Raw genomic sequence first — 13789 nt, 5'->3', positions numbered from 1 at the left:
CCGGGTAATTGTTTATTTGTACGTGGTTATTATTGTAATCATATATTTATTGCTTGTACAAAGACAATTTCTCGTTCGCTACAATCGACAGAAACGATATAATTGAGATAAATAAAACGATAAATAAAAAATTTTGTAAAAGAGGTACTTTGCAAATGCATTTTTACTTTTATCAGCCCCAAATGCACAGCCTACGCGTTTTACATGTGCGCGTTACATATACATCGTTGCTGTATTGGAACGAGGGCAGATAGTGAGGGTCGATGGGGTGGTTGCTGGGATTTTCAGTACGCGCGCGATCTTCGTGCCGAAAACACGTTTCTCCCGAATGTTCGTGTGTAATCTGCAAGTTCGTGCGATGTTCAAGAGATCAGTCATTAATAAAATTATACACAAAAATCACTATCGATGATTATATGATACATTATATTTAATTGTGCAAAAGTGTAAAACAATCTAACTTAAAACAAGGATAATTTTAACAATCGTCTCGAATTGAAACGTAAGACGAAGAAGACAAGTTAAAGTAAAAGTCCGGCAGTAAATATTTATGTTAATTTTCATTCGTATTGCGAGAAATGTATGCTCAACCGGGATGTAATGTGAACGACGGATTGTGATTTCGAATGCTCATCAGAAGACAATTAGCCGCATATCTACATGCTAGTGAATTAATCATGCCGACAGTATCCGTTTAAACGCTGTTATTAATTCAACTATTCGCAAGCAGATGATACGGTATATGGTATATGGTGTAACGCAAACGCATAAATAGGTAAATTTATCAGGTAATTAAGGATAATTATCTGATAAATTAACGACGAAATAAATCGCGTTAGGTAAATTGTAATATTAAAGATGATACAAGTAACAAATAAGAAGAATATTTTATATTGGGTAAACATCGAGTATTTTACACAAGACGAAAAAATTAATAATAACCGGTGAATAGAAAATACGTCCAAGATCTAACAATATTTAAATTAATTTTTTATGCGCGCGTCATGTAAATTAATTTCTCGCCCGTATTAAACATTAACAATATGTGAGATGCATTGCGCTAATTGAACATTAAATATTTATTGCGCGAAATTTTTAAATGAATTAGTAAAAATTGTGTTAACCACAGGTAATTTTTACATTTAGACATATATTTATCTTTCCGCGCTGATTCTCGTACATTGAAGGTGTCGGCGTTCCGGATATTACACATTACGTGCTTATGATGCGAAATGTGTGATATTATATGAGACTATATTTTACGGACGACACATGGCGCGTTTGATGTCGGCTTTCGAGCATCATGGTATATCGTGAACACTTTAATTAATGAAGTCTTGTAAGGCGGAAGCATACGAACAATTAACGCGACGTACACGTTGACGTTTATGTCATAGTATCTATGATATTCGCGCGTCATTCACTGCGGCGATAAATGTTATATGACACATATGGAATAGAGTATTTGTATTTAACCACATGAGACTATTTACACGTAATGTCAATAATGTAATTAATTAATTTCAAATTGACTTCGTTATTGCACTTGAAATAAACTGTGATCAATATCATCTGGCTCTCTCTCTATCATCTGGTAAGTTGTGTACGGATATATATTTAACGTTATTATAACATTTATAAATTGTACAGTTGAAATCTATTTCTAGTTTAATACTATATTGCCAGGCCTCTATAAATTTAGAAGTTTCTTCGACAACAATAATATATAATATGTAGATATACATAAATTTATTTTATTATGAATTATGTTCCTGATTATATAAATTGTATTAAAATTTTGAATAACAGAGACTAAAAAATCTTACATAAAAAAAATTAACCAAATAAAATGGTACATAAAAAATAAGTTTCACACAAAAAGGTGTTAAAACTTTTTATCGTTTTCTCAATAGCATTACAATGCTTACATCCTCTTTTGATAGCTTTATATCAACAAAAAGTTATATGCTTGAATTAAACACATAAGACTGTGGTAAACTTTTAACCGGAACACTAATATGTTTCGAGTTTAGTTTTACACGTGTCCTTTATTACTACACAAATTGAATTTGTTACGGCTTGTGTGTAATTAATCGGATAACTAGAGTAACCCGCGGGAAAACCATCACGTTAGAATATTATGCCGTAATATGATTTTCATATTTTCTGTGTTAGCAGTTGCTTCGCCGGCAGATTGTAAATGCAAATTTTACTGTCCTAGCGTCGAAAGCACAGCGCGACTAGGAAGATTTTGTCTGTAATAAACAATTTTATGGTTGTAGAAATTTCTAACAGGTGTCGCGAAATAAAATTGAGTGCTGCAATCTCGATTGCTTTTATGCGAATTTGAAATGAGATTGCATTCTAGTATTCGAGGAATCCCTATCTATTATCAGAGGTTCTGGCGTTGGCATTCCGTTTGCTTAAGAAGGATCGGAATACTAAGTCGAGGCGCGTGATACTGTGTACAGTAAACAGACTTGAAGTAAAATTGTTTCGTAAAAATAATTGCTATTGTAAATTGGCTTTTATTATTGATTGGCCGTCATTATTCGAAAATGCATATAATAAATGAATGTAATGTTTCGTAAATAGATGATTCATCTACTGTGCGCGAATTCACACAATTACAATAATTATTAATTACAATTATTCTTAGAATAATCAGTTCAATTATAACATGCATTCAAAATTCCACGAGAGATCGTCAGTCTCGCGAACAATTCGTCATTAATGATACAATTTGGCGAGCGAGTTTGAATTAAAATCAATATGCAAGAAACTTGAGCGCGAAAGACCGACATTTACATGAATGGCGCGTACTTTTATGCAAAATCGATCATCGCATGCTTATCGAGTGTTTGAAGAATTACTGTAAATTTATTATCGTCGCCTCCGTAATGTTCGACGTTGTTTGAGCAGCGTGTTTTCACGAACTTGGACCACAACTGCATAAACAACTCAATTTGCTTACTGCTATTCTTCACTTTTTGTGCTCCTACGTTCTCCTAGTTTCTCCGCTATTTAATCCCGTCATCGTTATTTACCTTAGATTTATTTACGGGAAATCTTAGTACAGAGTTTAATCATTAATTTATTGAAAACTTATGCTATGTAGTAGAAATTAAAGCATTTATATTCAACAACTGGAACATGTTAATTACGCATGTTAATAAAGATACTAAAATATAGGAACAGAGAGTATAACACTGAACGAAAATTAATAAAAATATTTCATTTAATTGGAAAAATTGAATTAAATTTGGTAAAAATAATCAATTATCTGCTTTAAAATAGAAAAGTTTTTATAGAATAAATTAAAGCCAAAATGAAAGCCAAAGCGCAGATAATGATCCACGTGGTAACTAAATAACATTGCAATTAAATAACATAATTTAAATGAATCAATTATATTTTAATCGAATCGCACATTTTGGTTTGCAATTTTTAACATTCCTCAAGCGAAAATCGAGGTAACATAAAATATTTTCAGGAAATAATGCAACATAATGAAGTTATGATGATCGTATAAGCTTTGTCAAAATATAAGTAGTGTAATTTAAGGAAAGCAAAAGTTACATTATGAGTATTCTACTGGCAAGAATTTCTCTTCTGCTCAAAAACTGGTGGAATTTTTATCTCTTTAACTTCGTTAAATTATGGCATATCATTTTTTCTGTAGAGATAAGTATTGTATACAGTAATATAGTAACAGTAAGAAAGAAACATGTACTAACTCAATTTGTAATGAAAATTGATCTGTTCAAATCATGCTATTAATTGTAAGATAATTTGTGCTTTCTATTTATGCGTATAACTATTATTCTCATTAGACTTAATTCATCTCTTTATGCATCTGGGAACCGTCCGTTTTACGATCTCTAAAAAGTATCGAAGTTGTAAAAGAGGTTTTAATAAATATTTTCGTATGGATCTCAATTTCGCAGAAACAATGTGCTTGATAATTTGAAATCGGAGGGAAAATGTATTCGGTAAAAATACGAGCCGGGCGTATGTAATAAGTATTTCAAGCTAGGCTGGATTATTTCCAGCATATATATATAACATCGTACTCATTAGACGTCATACTCATTTGCATCATACTCATTTGAGTATCTTGCCTCGTATACTATTTAATATACTTTCTCTAGTATATCTTTTTCCATTACGGAAAAGTTCATCTTTCATGAAGCACAGTCTTAACAGAGCATAATTTAAAAAGTGTTGCCTCATAAACATATACATCTAGAAACGACCCAAAAAAAATTTATTAACGCGAAGTAGAAAGAAATGATTTTGCAGGTGCGCGTTGGGTTGTTTTTGTTACACGAGATCATGCCAGTTTTTATGGTTGTCATACATTTTTAACTTGCGGGTTGGCGCCTAACACATGCCAGATGCAAGCTTGAATAGTTGACATGGAAAAGTACTCTTTGTTAAGAAATCTCGTTGTTATTTCGTGTAACATAAGATAGTCAACGAAGCGTACATTGTGTATCATTTTTTAAAATCATCTGGAAGTTCTCGATACGGAGCTTCTGTACATAAAATGTCTAGTATTTAATATGTAAATATTATTTTATTAAATATTTTAATACTACGTAATATATCTCACTCATTCTTATCGCGTCGTCTTCTTTTACTTACTCTTCGTCATTCACAAATTTAATTTTCTAATGGAGTTATTTGTAAAGAATAATCTTCCCTTCGTATTTTTTATAAATTAAAAATTAATATTTTTTACTAATAAATTTAATTACTGTTGAGAAATAAAGCCAATAAAATTGTACAAAAAGAATATATAATATTAGATTTTTCAACAATAAACATTAATTTAATTAGGTATAAGAATTTTGTTGAAATTACATCAATGGTTAAAGATAAATTGAATAATATGAAAGCGGAACTATCTCTTTCTATTAAAACTGTAAAAATAAATTGCCATATGGGTTTGTTGTGTAAATTTTCTGAATACTTCTTCTGTGTTAATAATTTATATATTTTGAAAGTTATTTGTTATTTGTCGAAGAAAAATCGGCTTTGTATTGTGAAATGTGAGTTGCAAACTGATATGAGTTTTACGTCAACTGATATCAAGTATCGATTTCGAAGAATAAGAACTTCAGACACTTGTACTCTGGAACAGGGTGAAAATTTTTATCTCTTATGTGTCTCACATACTGATCTAGTTGTCACGATTTTTATTCCTCTTCGATTCAAGCCGATCTCAAATTTTTGTACGTAGATATTTATTATAACAATGATTTTTTTGGAACGTTCTCGCGAGCGAAATAAGCACAATAACGGTATGTCGGAACATTGCTGAATTCGTAGATGTTAATTGATTAAACACGTTCAGCCTCGTTTCACGGTCAAGAGATGTTATAGGTTCCACTCGGTCGTGCTGATCTCTTGTTAGACCGAAGTAATCTCGCAGAGCGTTCTTCGTTGCTCTTTGACGTTTTAATGCTGACGCCTGGTTTTTTACATTGTGACATTCTCATTGGCGGCCGTTGTACATTTCCCACTGCACAAGAAAAGAAGTTCGTGTTAGCAGGGCGCATGTGGCTCTCATGTATATTGTTTATTAAAGAAAAATCTTACTTTAAGAGGCGATGACGATATTCTTTCGAAGTGCCGTTATCTCGTTTGACTTATGGTAGACGCATGCTTCCAATACATTTGCGAGTTTTCTAAAATATTATTTTTTTCCAGTATATTAAAGAATAAAGTTGACGTGATAAGAATGAGCAAGAAGTTCCTCGTCCTTAAGAAGGATTTTGTGATTTATTATTCTGAAGAATTAAAAATGTGTCTGGCATTTTAGGACAATATCAGTTTTGTAATAAATTTTTAAGGAATAGAACGATACTTGATTTATTTTAATACAAAAAGTATTAAAAGTTGATTAAAACAATATAAAAAATTTGACATTTATGTTGCTGTTATCTATACTATTCTGAATGAAATTTTATTTCAATTATTAATCTATTATGGTTAATGTGAACATAATAACTTTGGGTTCTCTCTCTCTCTGTTAGTAAAATCAAATACCAATTGATTAGAATGCACTCGCAGGTTAGATAATTGAAGGGAATAATCAATTCTTGATTGAGAAATTGAATTTATGCTAAAACAAAATGTAAAATAGCAAAATTTTATAAAAACACTATTGATTTCCCAAAAAGAAGATTTAGAGATACTTCTGTATTTCATTGAGCGCGCTAAGTTTTTCTTAAACTTGCAAAGTACTTTAATTAATTATTGAAGTAATTTCAGTTTTCACTAATTAAGATTTATTACAATTTCTAATTTCTTAAATATAAAATGTTACCAAGCAAATCTGATAACATACGTATTAAATAAGTATTAATTGCAAATTTTCACCAAATATTATCCGGTAATTTTTAAATTTTTTATGAACTATATCGGGATCAAACCCTATCTATATCTTATTAACTTTATGACAAATTCGATAAGTTTGACAGGTTTGGTTGTAATCATTGTAATAGAAATTAGAAATGGTATAGAGATGGTGCCGTGTCAGGTACGGAATGTTGCTAAGTGCAATTATTCTGTCGATAAAGCTCTCGAATCGATTTCCTGTGATAGGTACATGAAATGCTGGTGCAGGTGCAACTTGCTCGAAAGTTATTGATGGTTGGTTCGGGTACTTTATCAACAATCAGTAGTTTTAATTGCGCGAAGTCTTGGCGAAAGTCTTAACCCACATGCATATAAAATTGACACGTTCGAGATTTCGACAATTCGTATGCGTTCTTTAAGAAACATAAAATAATTATAATTTCAGACAATATTTTTATTAAACGTACCGTTCATAGTACTCTTCCTATTAGTCTTGTATTAAATTTCTACTTAATAGAGGTTATAAGAAATACTATACGAAATAACAAGATCTTGTTTTAAAATATATGCTACATAATTTTTATAATTACTAAATTGTGCGATTAATAAAAGAAATAAAAAATATATTGTTATTAATCAGAAATAATGATTATAATGCATTGCAAAATTTTGTAGTCGATTCCTTATTGTTAAAGCTAAATATGTATATCAATCATTTTTTAAACTAATTTTATGCAACGTGTCCCAACTATCGATAATATTTATGAGAAAAGTTTAGTAAACGAACCATTTAATTCCTATACTAACTTGGAGTTCCGCGAACATTGTAACAGTTTACTCTTATTTAATTACAATATATTGAAAAGAGCAGCTGATGTTTGCATTCAAGTACATAGGAAATATTTGTGATATTTTATACAAGAAATTGTTTTAAATAAACAATATTTATGTTCTTATAAGATGAAAAAAATAATAGCCGCTATAGAACGCCCGAACTGACGATAATTTATAACAATTTATAACTCCGTGGATAAAAAACGACTTAGAAATAAAAATGATAGCAACTTATGACCAACATATATTCATTGCAAGTATTCTTCATTGTAGTTGAATCGGAAGGACGATAAAATAAAATAATATGATACAATAGAGAATCCAACGAACAAAGAATAAAGACAAATAAATGAAGACAACTTACAATAGAAGAAACGAGTCAGTATAGTATAATTGAGGAAAGGGATCTTTTCATTCAAGTGTAAAACATCTTTGCGGCAGTAGAAAAATTGACTTAATTGAACGTTTATTATAAAAGAGACAAATAAGAAGCTTCAACTGTTTATTTGAATTCTTTGATAACTCTCCATCTGATTCATCGCGAATTATTATACTCATCGTTTGTATCATATACATTTTTTCTGCATCATTCATTAATAGTTTTTTATTTGTTGTAATAAACAAAATCTAAAAGATGAAAAATATTCCATATCTTATATATTGAAATACATGTAAATGTATACCTATTGAAAGACATTTTATATTTAAGATTTTTTTATTATATGAATGTACATATATGTACATATAATATATACAATTAATATATATATACAATTAATAATAATAATAATACACAATACAAATGTAAAATTTTAACGGTGCGTTTATGTATTTTATAATTGTATCTATTAAAATTGTGAAATAGTTTTTAATTATTGTGCAACAAAAATATTCCTGTACTATATACGTAATGTTTTATCGTACTTTCATATATTATTTTCTATTTAAACTGGTAAAATTAATAATACTGATTAAAATGAGGAAGGATTTATGAAAGGAATTATTTTAAAAAGTTTTCATATAATACAAATTTTACTTTATAGCAGAATAACTTAAATAAAATAATTAAAGTGCAGAGAAATTAGTTGAATATTTGAAGCGGTATAGATATAGATGTGCACCTATTATATGTATATATTGGTATATAAAGTTACAAGTATACGTGAAAGTTACAGAAAAAGAAGTAACTAGAACCGAAGTCCAAGAATTTCATACGACCCGCTCGTATAACTCGACAAGAGCTGGCAATAAGAAATATGATATCAGAAATAATGGAACATCTTTTCACAGAGATCTGTATAAAAAAGTATATATTATAAATACTCGAAAATCCTTTCAATTGATTTTAACCAAGTAATTGCAGTTATGAGAAATTAAGTCATCACTGTCATTGTTATTCTTTAGAAGTAAGATTATTGTATATTATTATTGTCCGGTGACAAAAATTATTTAATTTGTAAGTCTGTTTTTTACAGGATTAAATGCTTTACATTTGATTATTCACAACGTTTGATATTAAATACTTAATGTCAAAATTAATTTAACACCTGAAAAAAATTACAATGTAAAAAAGAAATGTTTTGCATTTATGAATGACATTTATAATTAATATTAATAACAATAATATGACAAAATTATTATGTATCGGAATAAAAAAATTATAAATTTGCATAGTTATATCCTTACGAAGTTAACCGTGTGATGTAAAAGACAAAAACGTACGGTTATAAGAAATAAGCGTGTTATCTTCACACCTAATTAACTCACCTTACCTTACAATTTAAATTCTGAACATATAATATAACTTAATGTAATATGATAAGTTTCATAATTATGTGACAAACGTTTGGAATTATAATGAGGAGTACTATCATGACTGTAACATTTTGATTTTCATTTTAATTAGCTATTTAATAATTTATGCATCGATTTACTTCTGATGAGAAAATAAAGTTAGGATTTAATCGATCGCTATATGGTCGTAATGAACATTTATGATGTATCATAATATACATATATGATAATTGACATGCTGCATTGGTTAAATAATTGGTTTAAGTAATAATAAGCTTTAGTGAATTGGAAAGGTCTACATTCAATATTATTTAGCAAATAATGCGATAATAAGTGCTTTTACTTTATTTTCAAATAGAATAAAAGTACATTCCGATGCTATGTTTATTTTATATTATAAATGGTGCTGCCTATATACGTATACGCTACTTGTATACTAAAGAGCTAAAGTACATTTTGATGTAGAACGTGTGCGTTTTACGTTTCGTTTCCTGTGCTAGATATTGCACAACACGCTCTAGAAAATACTAATAACGTATATCTTTGCTTAAAAAAGCAAGATCTTATGTCAGAGTCCGCAAAATTCCAAGCGCGTTGCAGCTATTTCATAAATTTGATATTGAGGTTTTTTACATTCAAAAATTATCAAGTAATAAAAAGTCAGTTTTTAGGCACTCATAGAACGAAGAACTTCAGGGAATATAATATTATTTAAAATATCTCATTTTTCACTGAGTTAAAAGAGCATCATCTCCTGATTAAAAAGCTTTTGGTAAGAGTAAAGGTAAATTTCTCCTAGTGGCGGTATGAATTAAATCCCACCTTTTTTGTAATTCTTTAATTTATAATATTGAAATACATGAGATGAATAATCAGAAAATAATACGTCCCTACAAAAAGTTTTTTTAATTGAAAATGACATAAAATTATGTAAAAATAAAATTGTATTATATATTTTTTAAAATAATGAGTAGCTCTATTTTTCTATATTCAGATTAATAGTTTATTTATCATATCAAATTCGAATATAGAAAAATAGAGGTACTTACAAACAAAAAAGCTATAATAACATTTTTTAAATGTAATTTTGAGTCATTTTCAATTTCTTGAACTAAAGTTTATGTAATAAATAAAAAATTCTACACACAATTCATGGAAATATAAAAATATGATAAAAGTTTACTCTAACAGATTTATTTTTATTTTATTCTTACAAACTTTTATACTTATTATTTGATTTAATAGATGAAAAGTTTAACTCTTTAATAGCCTCAAAAGCTTTTAAAATCGACAGTAAAGAACTGATATTTAATTGAAAAAGCATTACCAACGAAAAAAGAAATTTTGCCCTTCCTGTCATATAAACTTTAGGAAAATTTGTAGATGCTTCTCGCGTCAATCTTTTCAGTTCCTTGTCAGATAATATAATTTATGATTCAACGTCACACGACATTTCTCTCGATAGAAATCGACAAGCAGCGAGTTTTGCTGCACCAAACGTAATTTCCATCGCATCTATGTATACTGAATTATTGATACATGATCATGTTGCATATATATCTGAAAATCTCGTTCGCTTTTCCTAAGTATGTGCTGAGATATTTCATGAATTTTAATACCAAATGTTTATTTCTCGTTGAAATAACGTTCATTGCTTTGCGAGTTGCAATTGAAATAACATATGTGTCCCAAATGTGAACATTTGTTTGAAATTATGGTAGGATCGTAAGTTCCGCGGAGAGCTAAAAGGTCACATTATCAACAATTATGCATCAATTGATTGTACACATGCTTACGAGCACACGGCAGTTATGCGCCTTCCTACTCAATTTTCGCTTAACACATAATTTCCATCGTAACTTTGAAAAGCACATGCAAATTAGATAAGTTTGACGTAATACATGCGCACCAAGTTTCGTCGCACCGTATTGTGTACGTGAAAATCATTTCTCTGGCTGCATCGTTTAGCTGCTGTGAATTAATGTGTTGTGCGTGACAATTGCTTTGTCGATAGTTTAGTACGGTATAAAGAAGAGTCTACGAAGTTATACGGCATGAATGCATCTACGGATATATATGCCACCTAGGCCGGTATTCATCCAGTCAGATCATATATTTAAGATCATCTTTAGTTTATCTTAGGATGCTGTATGGAACGTTTTATTGGTTACGGATTATCTAAAGATGATTTTAAGACAATCTTAATACAAGATCCGACTATAAATCGTCCCTATGGTCACTTGCATCAATTATACAATAGTTTATACCTTAAAATCAAATCTCGTTAGTCTGTTTGTTACAATGTTTTATTATAAAAAATTATAGTGGTATGGTAAGTGAAATATTGTAGAAAGATTTTCGCTAATTGTTTGTGAATAATTTTTTGCAAATAAAAATTTAATAATTTATTTAATATTTATACTATATTTTATTATTTTTTCCTATTTACTAGCATTTTATTTATTGATCCATATTATTATGTACTTGTAGGGAGAACATGATGATGAATAGATAATATTGAATCGTCAAATTGTTTGCTTTCATATTTAAAGCTACTCAATTGGAACAAAGAAGCAATTATCTGATAAATAATAACCTTTTTTCTCTTTTCGTATACTAACTTGCATTCAGTTTTCTATCTCGTTCCAACCGCACTGCGAGTTGATGAGATGGAGGAAATGAGGGAACATACGTAACGAAAAAAGTTCTATCAGACATGAAATGAAAAAAGGAAAGCTGCGAAATGCGTTTTCTTGAAAAAATTTCGTAAAAAGAGGAAATTTAAAATCATAGATTTCATTAAACTCTAATATAAAATTTTGTTAGGATAAAATAACCAAGTGTAATAAAGAGAAAATGAGATTTCTCTATTTTTGATTCTTTGAAAATATCGGTGACAATGTGTTTAATATTAAATTTTACTCAGCTGCACATTATAAAATTAATTATAAACTTTTTATAATTCTCTCGCGCATTCGATAAATATGATTCTAAAAATTAAATAAGTATCATATGAATGTTTATAATATGTATTAAATGTGCAAAATAACGAAAATTTACACTCATTATCTACCTTTCTCTAATTATTATATTTAATTATTATAAAGCAACTTCTCTCTTAACTTGTAATTGATAAAGAATATCAGTTTCCTTGAAAAAGAATGAGTTTATTTTAACTTGCAAGATTTTAGTCTAAATTGGACTGTACTATTTATAAACACTAGTGACCATTTGACATTTATTACTTTAGATGTGTGCTTGGCTAAATTTAGAGTTGACGAATTATTAATATGAACAATTGCGATCGTGTCACATGTAATTACAATTTAATATTTTTAAGATCAAATTTATTGTTGCATCGCTTGCGTTTCTTGCCATATGGCAATATACATTCGTATATGAATTTCAAAAATTTTTATTTCGTCCATGAATTATGGAGTTTTCTGCTTCCTGATATTAAATCGTTTTCGTATTTAATATACATTGCGTCTATACTAATTGCTTTTTTTATCAAATGTACTATCTTTTCGTTTCTGAATGTTTCTATTGACTCTAATGGCACTTAATTAAAATATATTTGATATCATAAAGTCAAAATAGGTTATAAGTGTGTGTTGTAACGATATGATATTCTTCTCCATATAAATACAACGTTATATAATTTTAAAAACAGTATCATTACATCTTGTACCTTATTTCTTTTACAAAACGTATCCAATATACATATTTATACATATATGTAGAAAACAAACAAATTACGATATGAATTCTATATATGGTTTTACCACTTATTTAAATTTGATAATATAGTTCTTCCTATTATTTTCGTTTACGTATAGGAAATACTAGTGGAAGTAAGAATAAGCTCAATAAAATGTTTTTGTTTAGGTGTACGCATATCGTGTTGGCTTTTCGCAGTGTTAGCTGAAAACTTAAGCGAGAATAAAAGAAGCATTTCTCAATCCCTCGATCTTGAAATGCAGCAAACGCTCTGATTTTAGCGCGCTTAATTGTGGCTCGAGGATTAAATCGAATGCGGCTTTGTAACTCAGCAGGCTTCCTTTTTTTACTCGCGTCCTGCATTGCGGAACATCGTACAAAACTGCCAATGAGAAACGAGCATTAATGAAACTCTCATAAAAATACCAGAAATGTCGGTGGACGAATGTAATTGTCCTCAATTATGGAACAAAGTAGAACATTAAAATTGTCGCTTTAGTGTCCCTTACAAATTTTCCTGGCATTTATGTGTATACGTATTTAGCCACAATGTGCAGTGACCACGCGTACAATTACATAATCATATATTGTAATAGGCATTTTCGGCAAGTTAATTGCGACTACTGACAGCTGTTACGACGTACAAAAGCACGATGTAACTTGTCGCGTTTTAGTAAATACGTAATTACTAATTAAAACCATTAATTACAAGGTCCACACATGTTGTAATATTTCTGAAAATTTGTCGTTTAACTCTATGATACATTGGATTAAATATCTATTTAGCAAATTAAAGTTGTAACATCTTATTATGATAGAAACAATTGCATGTTAATTTTGTATAAATGTCGGAAAACGTATGAGGAATATCAGATCATGTTTTTGCCTGACTATCTAATTGAAAGGACTGTAATGTTGTTTCGAATGGTATCTTTGAAAAGTTTATTCGTAATTGACAGATATATGCAACGTCAGTTTGTAGTGCATATTAATGTAATTAGATCCACGATATAGATAAATCATCGTTTAATTTGCAATTTGATAATTTAACAATGTATCCTTTATTTGAACTAAA

General features: G+C 29.2%; 1 protein-coding gene across 6 annotated transcripts in view; it reads left to right on the top strand.

Moving 5' to 3' along the window:
- The first annotated feature begins 292 nt into the window (after positions 1-292).
- The window catches only part of LOC105566371 (tyramine receptor 1-like), a 46199-nt gene continuing 32702 nt past the window's right edge, over positions 293-13789 (top strand). The window contains exons 1-2 of one of the 6 annotated variants that reach the window (XM_012020306.1): positions 293-738; positions 1147-1594. The gene's annotated coding sequence lies outside the window, so the exon portion shown is untranslated. Of the gene's footprint in view, positions 1595-13789 lie in introns of all 6 variants that reach the window. The other 5 variants (XM_012020304.1, XM_012020303.1, XM_012020305.1 and 2 more) reach the window with 5 other exon arrangements.

This window comes from Vollenhovia emeryi, unplaced genomic scaffold (assembly GCF_000949405.1).
Source record: "Vollenhovia emeryi isolate VEMERY1.0 unplaced genomic scaffold, V.emery_V1.0 DF939145.1, whole genome shotgun sequence".
NCBI lineage: Eukaryota > Metazoa > Arthropoda > Insecta > Hymenoptera > Formicidae > Vollenhovia > Vollenhovia emeryi.
Note: the sequence above shows the minus strand (reverse complement) of the source record. Positions and strands in the feature narration are given on the sequence as shown.